A 12,230-nucleotide genomic window follows, 5' to 3' on the forward strand; every position below is an offset into this window, starting at 1 on the left:
CCAATATTTTTAAATTAAAGGATTTTTTACGGAAAAGGATATTTTCCATTATTTTTAACAGCTTACATGTGTATTTTAAACCATTTCCAAATTAAATCCAAAAGTTATCATTTCACAGAATCAGACACAGTGCACTACTTTTTAGTAATACAGACCAATGTTAGCAGGATTTTTTGTTAATATAATGCAACCATTGTGCTTTTTGGTGTCACGTGGGCAGCTTCATCAGTGTGGTGCAATAGATCATCTGTTTGCCTGACTTATATAGACATACACATTAACCCCTTCGTATTTGTATAGCTCATCACACCAAGTAAAAAAATAATAAAGCATTGAATTTCAACTTGGAATATACCTTTTTGTTTATACTCTTTCATGAAGTACTCCATATCCAAACGCTACCTGGTGCATCTGATATGGTTACATAAAAACGAGGCTTTGAGTATTGAGGAATTTGATAATGCGAGACATCTAACTCTAAATGGGACATCTCTTTTTCTTTTTCTAGATCCCAAAGAAGGATGGTACTGTATCTAACAAAGCCTTTTGTGGCAATTGAATCGGTGCTGCCTCGCAATACAAATATATGATTTGTATATTTGTAAAAGAGACTTACATCTAATGAACAAATAGACCTGAAGCTAAGTTATAAAAACATAATTAATTGTGATTTTAGGGACTACAGCAGAGTTTGAGAACCGTTGTACAGTTTGGTTACTTGATGACCAACAGTACAACCTGTATATTATATGACATGAAATGTTTTTTAGATTGTCTACTAAAGATAATACATATGGCTTTAGTGCATTTTTTTTCTCGATTTTGTATTAGGATCCAAGAAAACAATGACATAGCATGGAATGCGTGATATGTATGTGGTGCCCAAGGATTAACATTTAGACGCACTATATGTGAGCCACAGTGCCGTTAAACTGGTTCAAAAAAACAGTGCCCTAGAAAATGCTGTACAAAAATTTAAATAAAGTGCAAGAAAAAATATACTTCCTAAGTAAAAGGTTATTTCTACCTTTCTCCTGGCCAAAGAAATCTCTCAATGATTACTCCTATCACATGGTGCACTAGGACCTGCTGATTAAATAAGGGGGGAGGAGTGAGCTCAAGTTAAGAAGATGGGCCACATACCTCTAACCTTTTATAGCAGCAAATACACCATCTTAACCCCTCAAAACCCAAACCCACAGTATTATATATTTATATATTTAGTGGTGCCAACTGGAGTGTTACTGGGGAAGTGAACTCAAATATATACCGGTAGACAAAGACGCCCCAATGCACATCCAATGTTACAAATGTGTTATGCTACAGCAGGGCTGGGCAACTCCAGTCCTCAATAGCTACCAACAGGTCAGGTTTTCAGGATCTCATCATAACACAGATTCAGCATATCAGAGAAATACGTTCTTAGTGTGAGATTTATCGGCCTGGCCTATTTTCTTATGAAAGTGTCTGATGTGACACGTTTTAGCATACTGTCCCAACAATGTGTACTGTACTTCTCTTTAAGGAAAGCTGCATCTCTATTTGTGACCAGTTCTGTTAAGAACAGTTCTGGGTCTGTGCAGCATTGTCAAAAAAAGCGATGTTATCTTGGGCGCAGGATTTTCCCAGTGCCGTGCAGAAGATAAGAGCACAGGAAAAGCGAGACCTGCAAGTATCCAAAAGCATAGGACCAATTCATTACTGTATCATGTTTTAAAAATGTTTGCTCAGATGTGAGAGCTTCACCAGAAGTCCAGTCATGTTGCTTTGGATGGGCGTCTCTGGTCCTATTATGGGGACCTGTTTCTTTCTTTACATTCCAGGCACCTCCCTTTAGCTACAGCAGCAGAATGATGATCAATGCTTTCAAAAAGTGAAATCTTGGTGCACACGAACACTTTTACTACATATGGGAAGTCTGTTTGCTTTAGTCTCTCAAATCCTTTAAATTACCCTCCCCATTTTACTGATACAGTAACTGTACTTGGAAAATTACATGTGCCCGTACCTAGTTTTACTTATTCTTTTAGAGCAGGGATAGCCAACTCCAGTCCTGCAGGGCCACCATCAGGCCAGCTTTTCATGATATCCCTGCTTCAGCGCAGGTGATGCAGTCTTTGACTGACCTGATTGAGGCACCTGTGCTCAAGCAGGGATACCCTGAAAATCTTACCTGTTGGTAGCTCTTGAAGACTGGAGTTGGTTACCTCTGTGCTACAGTACAGTATACCATAAGACACCTTCCAGCGCTGGAAGACACCTTGTGGCCTACAGTGTTGGCCGAGCTGAGTCTTCAGCGGCCGCCACCGCAATCCGCGTCCAGATGCGGCTGGGGTTTTTTTTCTGCCGCCGCGTGCCGCGCGTCACTGATTCGCGGTCACGCGTGCCAGGGAGCGTGCGCGTGTGGCGCGTGTGCCCAGGGTTCACCTGACGGTGGTGGCAGGGTAAGGGGGGATGTGGGAGCAGAGGGGGACCCGGAGAAGAAGGGCAGAGCCTGAGGTCGCGAGGGGAGGGGAAGGATGCGGGGAAGATGCGGCTGGCGCTCGGTCAAGTTCAGCGCCAACCCGACAAAAGCCGCGGGACAAGCCGGGTAAGTGTAAGAGTGAAGCTGGCCGCAGCAGTATTCACCTACGCCTTATAGCTTTCTTCAGCTTTCTTATAGCAAAGCACCGCTTACTAAATTTGGGCTATAATTTATTGGCCAGTGTGTGTGTGTGTGTGTGTGTGTGTGTGTGTGTGTGTGTGTGTGTGTGTGTGTGTGTGTGTGTGTGTGTGTGTGTGTGTGTGTGTGTGTGTGTGTGTGTGTGTATATATATATATATATATATATATGCAGTGTTCGACAAATCACCCAAAAATCTACTCGCCCAACCAAAAAATCTACTCGCCACCTAGTCCCGCCCCCAACTCCGCCCCTAGTCCCGCCCCCAACCCCGCTTTAAAAAAATAAAATATATAAATAAAATACATTTAATAAATTCCTAGTCAGAGCAACATTCGTTTTTGACATTAATGTATTTATTGTATTACATTATACTACAATTAGTCGTGTGTGTGTGTGTGTGTGTGTGTGTGTGTGTGTGTGTGTGTGTGTCAATGTCGGATCTAGAAATAAAAGCCAGATGTGAATGACTAGTTTCCTGAACCCCTTAACCAGTGTCTGGACGTCGGCGCTTCACAGAGAGAGACAGACAGACAGACACCCACACACACACAGAGAGCGGCACACCCACACAGAGAGAAAGAGAGACACACAGAGAAAGAGACACACAGAGAAAGAGAGAGAATGAGAGACACACACAGTGAGAGAATGAGAGACAAAGAGAGAGTGCGACAGAGAGAGTGCGACAGAGAGAGGGAGAGGGTGACAGAGCGAGGGAGAGGGTGACAGAGAGAGGGAGAGGGTGACAGAGAGAGGGAGAGGGTGACAGAGAGAGGGAGAGGGTGACAGAGAGAGGGAGAGGGTGACAGAGAGAGGGTGACAGAGAGAGGGAGAGGGCGACACAGGGAGAGGGCGACACAGGGAGAGGGTGGGTGACACAAGGAGAGGGTGGGTGACACAGGGAGAGGGAGGGTGACACAGGGAGAGGGAGAGGGTGACACAGGGACAGGGAGAGGGTGACACAGGGAGAGGGTGACACAGGGAGATGGAGGGTGACACAGGGAGAGGGAGAGGGTGACACAGGGACAGGGAGAGGGTGACACAGGGAGAGGGAGAGAGAGGGTGACACAGGGAGAGGGAGAGGGTGACACAGGGAGAGGGAGAGGGTGACACAGGGAGAGGGAGAGGGTGACACAGGGAGAGGGAGAGGGTGACACAGGGAGAGGGAGAGGGTGACACAGGGAGAGGGAGAGGGTGACACAGGGAGAGGGTGACACAGGGAGAGGGTGACAGGGAGAGGGAGGGTGACACAGGGAGAGGGTGACACAGGGAGAGGGAGAGAGGGAGACACAGGGAGGGAGGGAGAGGTTGACACAGGGAGAGGGAGGGTGACACAGGGAGAGGGAGGGTGACACGGAGAGGGTGACACGGAGAGGGTGACACGGGGAGAGGGTGACACAGGGAGAGGGTGACACAGGGAGAGGGTGGGTGACACAGGGAGAGGGAGGGTGACACAGGGAGAGGGAGGGTGACACAGGGAGAGGGAGGGTGACACAGGGAGAGGAAGGGTGACACAGGGAGAGGGATGGTGACACAGGGAGAGGGAGGGTGACAGGGAGAGGGAGGGTGACAGGGACAGGGAGGGTGACAGGGACAGGGAGGGTGACACGGAGAGGGAGAGGGTGACACAGAGACAGGGAGAGGGTGACACAGGGAGAGGGTGACACAGGGAGAGGGTGACACAGGGAGAGGGAGAGAGAGGGTGACACAGGGAGAGGGAGAGAGAGGGTGACACAGGGAGAGGGAGAGGGTGACACAGGGAGAGGGAGAGGGTGACACAGGGAGAGGGTGACACAGGGAGAGGGTGACACAGGGAGAGGGTGACACATGGAGAGGGTGACACAGGGAGAGGGTGACACAGGGAGGGAGGGAGAGGGTGACACAGGGAGAGGGTGACACATGGAGAGGGTGACACATGGAGAGGGAGAGGGTGACACAGGGAGAGGGAGGGAGGGAGAGGGTGACACAGGGAGAGGGAGACACAGGGAGAGGGTGACACAGGGAGAGGGTGACACAGGGAGAGGGAGAGGGTGACACAGGGAGAGGGAAAGGGTGACACAGGGAGAGGGAGAGGGTGACACAGGGAGAGGGAGAGGGTGACACAGGGAGAGGGAGGGTGACACAGGGAGAGGGTGAGAGGGACACACAGGGAGGGAGGGAGAGGTTGACACAGGGAGAGGGAGGGTGACACAGGGAGAGGGAGGGTGACACGGAGAGGGTGACACAGGGAGAAGGTGACACAGGGAGAGGGAGAGGGTGGGTGACACAGTGAGAGGGAGAGGGTGACACAGGGAGAGGGAGAGGGTGACAGGGAGAGGGAGGGTGACACAGGGAGAGGGTGACACAGGGAGAGGGTGACACAGGGAGAGGGAGAGAGGGAGACACAGGGAGGGAGGGAGAGGTTGACACAGGGAGAGGGAGGGTGACACAGGGAGAGGGAGGGTGACACGGAGAGGGTGACACAGGGAGAGGGTGGGTGACACAGGGAGAGGGAGGATGACACAGGGAGAGGGAGGGAGACACAGGGAGACACAGGGAGAGGGAGGGAGACACAGGGAGAGGGAGGGAGACACAGGGAGAGGGAGGGTGACACAGGGAGAGGGAGGGTGACAGGGAGAGGGAGGGTGACAGGGACAGGGAGGGTGACACGGAGAGGGAGAGGGTGACACAGAGACAGGGAGAGGGTGACACAGGGAGAGGGTGACACAGGGAGAGGGTGACACAGGGAGAGGGTGACACAGGGAGAGGGAGAGAGAGGGTGACACAGGGAGAGGGAGAGAGAGGGTGACACAGGGAGAGGGAGAGAGAGGGTGACACAGGGAGAGGGAGAGAGAGGGTGACACAGGGAGAGGGTGACACAGGGAGAGGGTGACACAGGGAGAGGGTGACACAGGGAGAGGGTGACACAGGGAGAGGGTGACACAGGGAGGGAGGGAGAGGGTGACACAGGGAGAGGGTGACACAGGGAGAGGGAGGCTGATACGGAGAGGGAGGGTGACACGGAGAGGGTGACACGGAGAGGGTGACACGGAGAGGGTGACACATGGAAAGGGTGACACATGGAGAGGGTGACACATGGAGAGGGTGACACAGGGAGAGGGAGGGAGAGAGAGGGTGACACAGGGAGAGGGAGACACAGGGAGAGGGTGACACAGGGAGAGGGTGACACAGGGAGAGGGTGACACAGGGAGAGGGTGACACAGGGAGGGAGGGAGAGGGTGACACAGGGAGAGGGTGACACATGGAGAGGGAGAGGGTGACACAGGGAGAGGGAGGGAGAGAGAGGGTGACACGGAGAGGGAGACACAGGGAGAGGGTGACACAGGGAGAGGGTGACACAGGGAGAGGGAGAGGGTGACACAGGGAGAGGGAGAGGGTGACACAGGGAGAGGGTGACAGGGAGAGGGAGGGTGACACAGGGAGAGGGTGAGAGGGACACACAGGGAGGGAGGGAGAGGTTGACACAGGGAGAGGGAGGGTGACACAGGGAGAGGGAGGGTGACACGGAGAGGGTGACACGGAGAGGGTGACACAGGGAGAGGGTGACACAGGGAGAGGGAGAGGGTGGGTGACACAGGGAGAGGGAGAGGGTGACACAGGGAGAGGGAGAGGGTGACAGGGAGAGGGAGGGTGACACAGGGAGAGGGTGACACAGGGAGAGGGAGAGAGGGAGACACAGGGAGGGAGGGAGAGGTTGACACAGGGAGAGGGAGGGTGACACAGGGAGAGGGAGGGTGACACGGAGAGGGTGACACGGAGAGGGTGACACAGGGAGAGGGTGGGTGACACAGGGAGAGGGAGGATGACACAGGGAGAGGGAGGATGACACAGGGAGAGGGAGGGAGACACAGGGAGAGGGAGGGTGACACAGGGAGAGGGAGGGTGACACAGGGAGAGGGAGGGTGACAGGGAGAGGGAGGGTGACAGGGAGAGGGAGGGTGACAGGGACAGGGAGGGTGACAGGGACAGGGAGGGTGACACGGAGAGGGAGAGGGTGACACAGAGACAGGGAGAGGGTGACACAGGGAGAGGGTGACACCGGGAGAGTGTGACACCGGGAGAGGGTGACACAGGGAGAGGGTGACACAGGGAGAGGGAGAGAGAGGGTGACACAGGGAGAGGGAGAGAGAGGGTGACACAGGGAGAGGGAGAGAGAGGGTGACACAGGGAGAGGGAGAGAGAGGGTGACACAGGGAGAGGGAGAGGGTGACACAGGGAGAGGGAGGGTGACACAGGGAGAGGGTGACACAGGGAGAGGGTGACACAGGGAGAGGGTGACACAGGGTGAGGGTGACACAGGGAGAGGGTGACACAGGGTGAGGGTGACACAGGGAGAGGGAGAGAGGGTGACACAGGGAGAGGGAGAGAGGGTGACACAGGGAGAGGGTGACACAGGGAGAGGGTGACACAGGGAGAGGGTGACACAGGGAGAGGGAGAGAGGGTGACACACTCACAGACACAGACACAGACACCCACTCTCACTCAGACAAACTCACACACACACACACACACACACACACACACACACACACACACACACACACAGTCTGTCACTCACACACTCGAACACTCACCCGCAAGGCAGGGGGTCGCACATGGCAGCGGGGGCCTCCGCACGGCAGGAGGGCCTCTGCAAGGCAGGGGGGTCGCACATGGCAGCGGGGGCCTCCGCACGGCAGGAGGGCCTCTGCAAGGGCAAGTGTTAAGTGTAAGTGTTGCAGGAGCCTCACGCGATCCCCCGGCGTTTTATTTAAATGCCATGGGGAAGAGAGCGGGGCCTCTGCAACCGCCTGCGCTCCCCTAGCAAAATGTACCACCCCCCCTGCTCTACACCCACTGACACACACTGCAGCCCCCCTCTACACCCATAAAATACATTGCAGACACACACACCAACAAAACAGACTGCTGCCCCCTCTGCACCCACAAAACACACACTGCAGCTCCCCCTCTGCACCCACAAAACACACACTGCAGCTCCACCTCTGCACCCACAAAACACACTGCAGCCCCCCTCTGCACCCACAAAACACACACTGCAGAGACACACACAAACCATCAAAACAGACTCTGCCTCAGGGTAAAAGATCCAGGACTGCTAGTTCAGTTCTACTCTCATCAAAGGGGAGAGGAGGCCTTGTTGTCCCAGACATCATAAGATACTACCAAGCCACCCAATTACGACAGGCAGTAGTATGGAATGCTGATCCAGACCAATATTGCTGGTTAGATATAGAATCACAATACGCCGGCAAGCCTTCTCTGCCAGCATGGCTTTGGTCCCTGAACAGAGGAGTTACACAAACTAGTAAATTTAAATTAGGACCGATGAGGCACACGTGGGAGACTTGGATGAAATCCAGATTTAAATATAAGCTCACAACCACTAACTCCCAACTCATTCCAATTTTCAAAAATCCTATATTTCCTCCCGGTTGTGAACTTAGACAATTCGACCAATTTAAATCAAAAAAATATCAGGGCAATCGCTGACCTGCTGAGTCTAGGAAAGTTCCTGAGCTACCAAGGATTAAAAAATAAATATGAAATTCCAGAACTGAACGCGTTCAAATATCTCCAGATTCGACACTTTATACAAAACCTATCCCCAACATTAGAATTTCCCCCTCTCACTAGTTTTGAAAGGCTGTGTAGGAACACCGCTCATCGAAAATGTCTCATAACGAAAATATACGCCGAAATGGAGACCCCCCTGCCCATGACTATATGCTCAAATGGGCAGCTGAATTGAATATGGTTATAGACAGAGAGGATTGGGAAAGTATATGGGAATCTGCCTCAGGAACTTCCATATGTACCACAACTAAGGAAAATATTTATAAAATACTGTTCCACTGGTATCTTACCCCAGTCAGACTAAGACAAATCTACCCTCTGACCTCCGATCTATGCTGGAGAGGCTGCGGACAAAAAGGAGACATGGCCCACATTTGGTGGTCATGCCCAGAGATTCAGAAATAATGGCTAACCATACAAACTATAATAAAAGAGGTCACAGACCCCACAATACCCATTGATCCGCTGACCTACTTACTGGCTAGGCCAATGGAGAATATTGAACCACAACGACCTTTTACAAAGTTTGGGAACCATGGCTGACCCAACAAATAAGGTAGAAACCCCCTTATATAAAAGGGAGACGACCTAAGCATCAGAGAAAAGAGATGCGGGACGAATACCTGGTGGACGGGATAGGAGGTCGAGAACCACCCCCCCCTTACTTTTTCCCCTCCCCCTTCAGAAGGATCGGAGGCTTGACGAGGCTTTCAAAGGGAAAAACAAAAAATCCTGTATTAGGCTAAGAAATACCTGCTTGTATGTTTAATGTATAAACGCCTAATAAAAATTTTTGAAACAAAAACAGACTCTGACACCTCTACATCCACAAAAACACAACGGCAGCCCACCCTACACCCACTGCAGCCCCCCTGTAAACCCACACACTGCAGACACACACACAACACTCTGCACCCCTCCTACACCCACAAAACACACACTGAAGACACACACACACTGCTGCCCCCCTCTACACCCACAAAACACACACAGCAGACACACCAACAAAACAGACTGCTTCCCCCTCTACACCCACACCAATAAAACACTCTGCTGCCCTCTTTACACCCACAAAATACACGACACACAAACCTTTCCCCTCACTCTCCTGTACAGAGCTCTCTGCAGGCAGGGTGGGGGAGGAGTCAGTTCCTTGTTGCTGCCTCCTGTCCAATCACCTCCCCTGTCTGAGAGCTGAACTCACTCTTTATGAATGAGAACTGAAAGCTGATTGGCTGAAAAACTTGGCAGGGTGCCAACAATTCCGGGCCATTACTGATTGGATAATACCAGGAATTGTAACCAGAGAGCAGGTATTTCAATAATGCCCGGAATGTAACAGCTTTAGCCAATAATCTTGTTTAACCGTGTTAATTTCAGCTCCAGAGATGTTGTTCCCCAAGATACTTAAAGGTGATACAGGAATCACACTGCTGTTGAAAGTTCCTGTGGGACAATAGGAAGCTGCAAGAGATGCCTTTGTGCTTCCTATTGGAGCGCATAACACAGGACCTTTAAACAGACATTTTCTGTGCCAAGCCAGACCTGCCACTGGAGGCCCCTTCAGGTGTTAGTATTTTGGGAAGCAGGGCATCCCTAGAGCTGAAATAAACAGGGTTCAGCCCTGGAGACCTGCCGGCTTCTCACAGAGTCAAAACTATTCACACATAAAATAAACCAAGAGGTGTAGCCACTTTAACAACCTATTCCCTGTTGCATTTACACACTCCTGGGCATTAACACCTTTATCTCTATTCAGTCTAACCATATAGTTACATAGTGTAGAGGAGGTTTAAAAAAGACATGCGTCCATCAAGTCCAACCTATGCTAAATTTAGACGACAGATTCTTTATCCTATATTTGTACTTACAGTATATTGATCCAGAGGAAAGCAATATATATCTCCCATTACAGTATGATACAGAACATTAAAAATGGGACTCACTACTTCCAATACTGTATCTTGTACTGCTTGGCAGTGACCAGTAATCCCAAATAATAAGATGGGGAGGAGGAAGGGTGGCAAATCTATATACTTTTTTTGGACCCTGCAGTGAGTAACTCCATATAAGATTTTGGTCCCCAAAGTGTAATTATTTTAGTTCCTGTCTTACTTTGAGATTTTCCTGTCATTTTTTTAAATCCCAAACACAAATCTTTTTTTTTTTTTTTAGAACCAGATCACCAGTGGAAGTGCCTATCCTTACTATCCATATCTATCCATATATTATATGCACTGCCGTTGGGGTCTAATTACATAATGTTCACAATCACACGGTATTTGCATTAAACTTGCGGCAAATTCATTTCTCCCACATCCCCCACTTGTATTGTTTGTGTTCTTACATCTTTAAGGTTATGGAGAAGAGCCTTTTTACTGTTTGGGACAAAGCTGGATGCTGTACAGATCTGCAAGGCATAGACCAAATTCCCCATAGGCACAGCTAAAGGCAGAACAGCATTCACTACTAGCACATATGTGATGCAGGAACGGATTTGAGGGGGTGGGTTGGCTTAGATATTGGATGGTGCTGGTGTGAGGAGGAGAGCAGCATTTCAATGAGGGCCGGGCTAATGCAAATCACTGCAATAGCAGCAGAAGGAAAGCAGCTGCAGCCTCAACTCAGCAGATCAGCAGTAGTCATCCAGTCAGGGGGCAGGAGATACACAACAAAGACACCCAGCCTGTCTCTGCCGGCACAAAACCATTATCCACAGTCAAAAAGGAGACATTTACTGCCTGTCCCCTTCAATTTACTCGGAAATCCAATCAAGAATATATTTAGTGGGGGACATCATACAAAAAGCAAATAGGTAAGTCAATTGAAATACTCAATATAAATGTTTATTCTCAACTCATATTATTAATAGAATACGGAATTCCCCAAATAAAGGTAGTATGTTGAGGTTAACAATATTATACATCACGGTATAACTGTCTCTAAATGTCCCATTCAGGAGCCTGTATACATGAATGGGCTGGAGAGATGGGCATTAAAGAGCCGGTCTGATTTATGTAGTCACGTTTTTATCACTATCACATTTGCAGTGACTAAGGATTACTGCATTTACTGCATTTCTCATTGTCATACTCTGCCACCCCAACAACTTATTGCACCAAATACAGTGTCCCAGCCTCAGCCCCTGTCTGTCAATACATGGGTCCTTATAATACAGGAATATAATATCATATATATAGAAACATTAGATCTAGGGTCATTGTATTGTACCAATGTGTAGGGGATTTATTACACACTAGCCATATACTGTATATGGGTTTTTAACTCGGTGACATTAGATCCGAAATGATTTCAACCTGACAGTACATGGAGGGCTCTGTCACCGCACCAGCAGCAGATATACGTTTATTTCACATGAGCATATATTGGGATGTATCTCACTGCAATATTAGGTCTGTGTTAATTCCACTCTAAAATCTGTTGGCGTTATCTCACCGTGGCAGGAGATCTCATTAGATACGACAGTGGCAATATACAGTGTGTTTGCAGTTTCTCTAACATGGTGTATTTTATTCTCACTGGCAATATATAGAGGTTTATCTCACATTCAAATCAGCTTCCCCCCCCCCCCCCCCCCCCCTACAGTTATAGCATATGGAGATTTAGTTCCTGGTGACAATATATCTCGGATTTATCTCCCATCACAGTGACAATGCATCACGGCTGCGGGTTTATTATCTCCCCCAGGCCCCCCTATGAAGTAATTGGCCCCGATGGTTTAGTGATTGTGTGTGTGCAGGAACCGGAGAGACAATAGTCGTGCCTGGCAGCATAGACACTTGGTGTAGATGCTTTGATGCAGCCTAACTTCACCTGATTGTGAAATTAAATAGTGGAATATTGTCTGCATATGAAACAAATCAGACAAAGACATGATCAATTCCCCAAAATGCTTCAAGCGACTTTACATCACATGCTGTTACCATGTTGCCAGTACCACTTCAAGATGATTGAGTTCACCATTTTCTA

At 49.7% G+C, this 12,230-nt stretch overlaps 1 protein-coding gene across 3 annotated transcripts in view; it reads left to right on the top strand.

Moving 5' to 3' along the window:
* Positions 1–10,792: 10,792 nt before the first annotated feature.
* DCLK1 (doublecortin like kinase 1) overlaps positions 10,793–12,230 on the top strand; it is a 371,284-nt gene continuing 369,846 nt past the window's right edge. For 2 of the 3 annotated variants that reach the window (XM_075592105.1, XM_075592104.1), the window contains exon 1: positions 10,793–11,055. The gene's annotated coding sequence lies outside the window, so the exon portion shown is untranslated. The remainder of the gene's footprint in view (positions 11,056–12,230) is intronic. The other variant, XM_075592108.1, reaches the window with a different exon arrangement.

Source organism: Ascaphus truei, chromosome 3 (assembly GCF_040206685.1).
Source record: "Ascaphus truei isolate aAscTru1 chromosome 3, aAscTru1.hap1, whole genome shotgun sequence".
Lineage (NCBI taxonomy): Eukaryota > Metazoa > Chordata > Amphibia > Anura > Ascaphidae > Ascaphus > Ascaphus truei.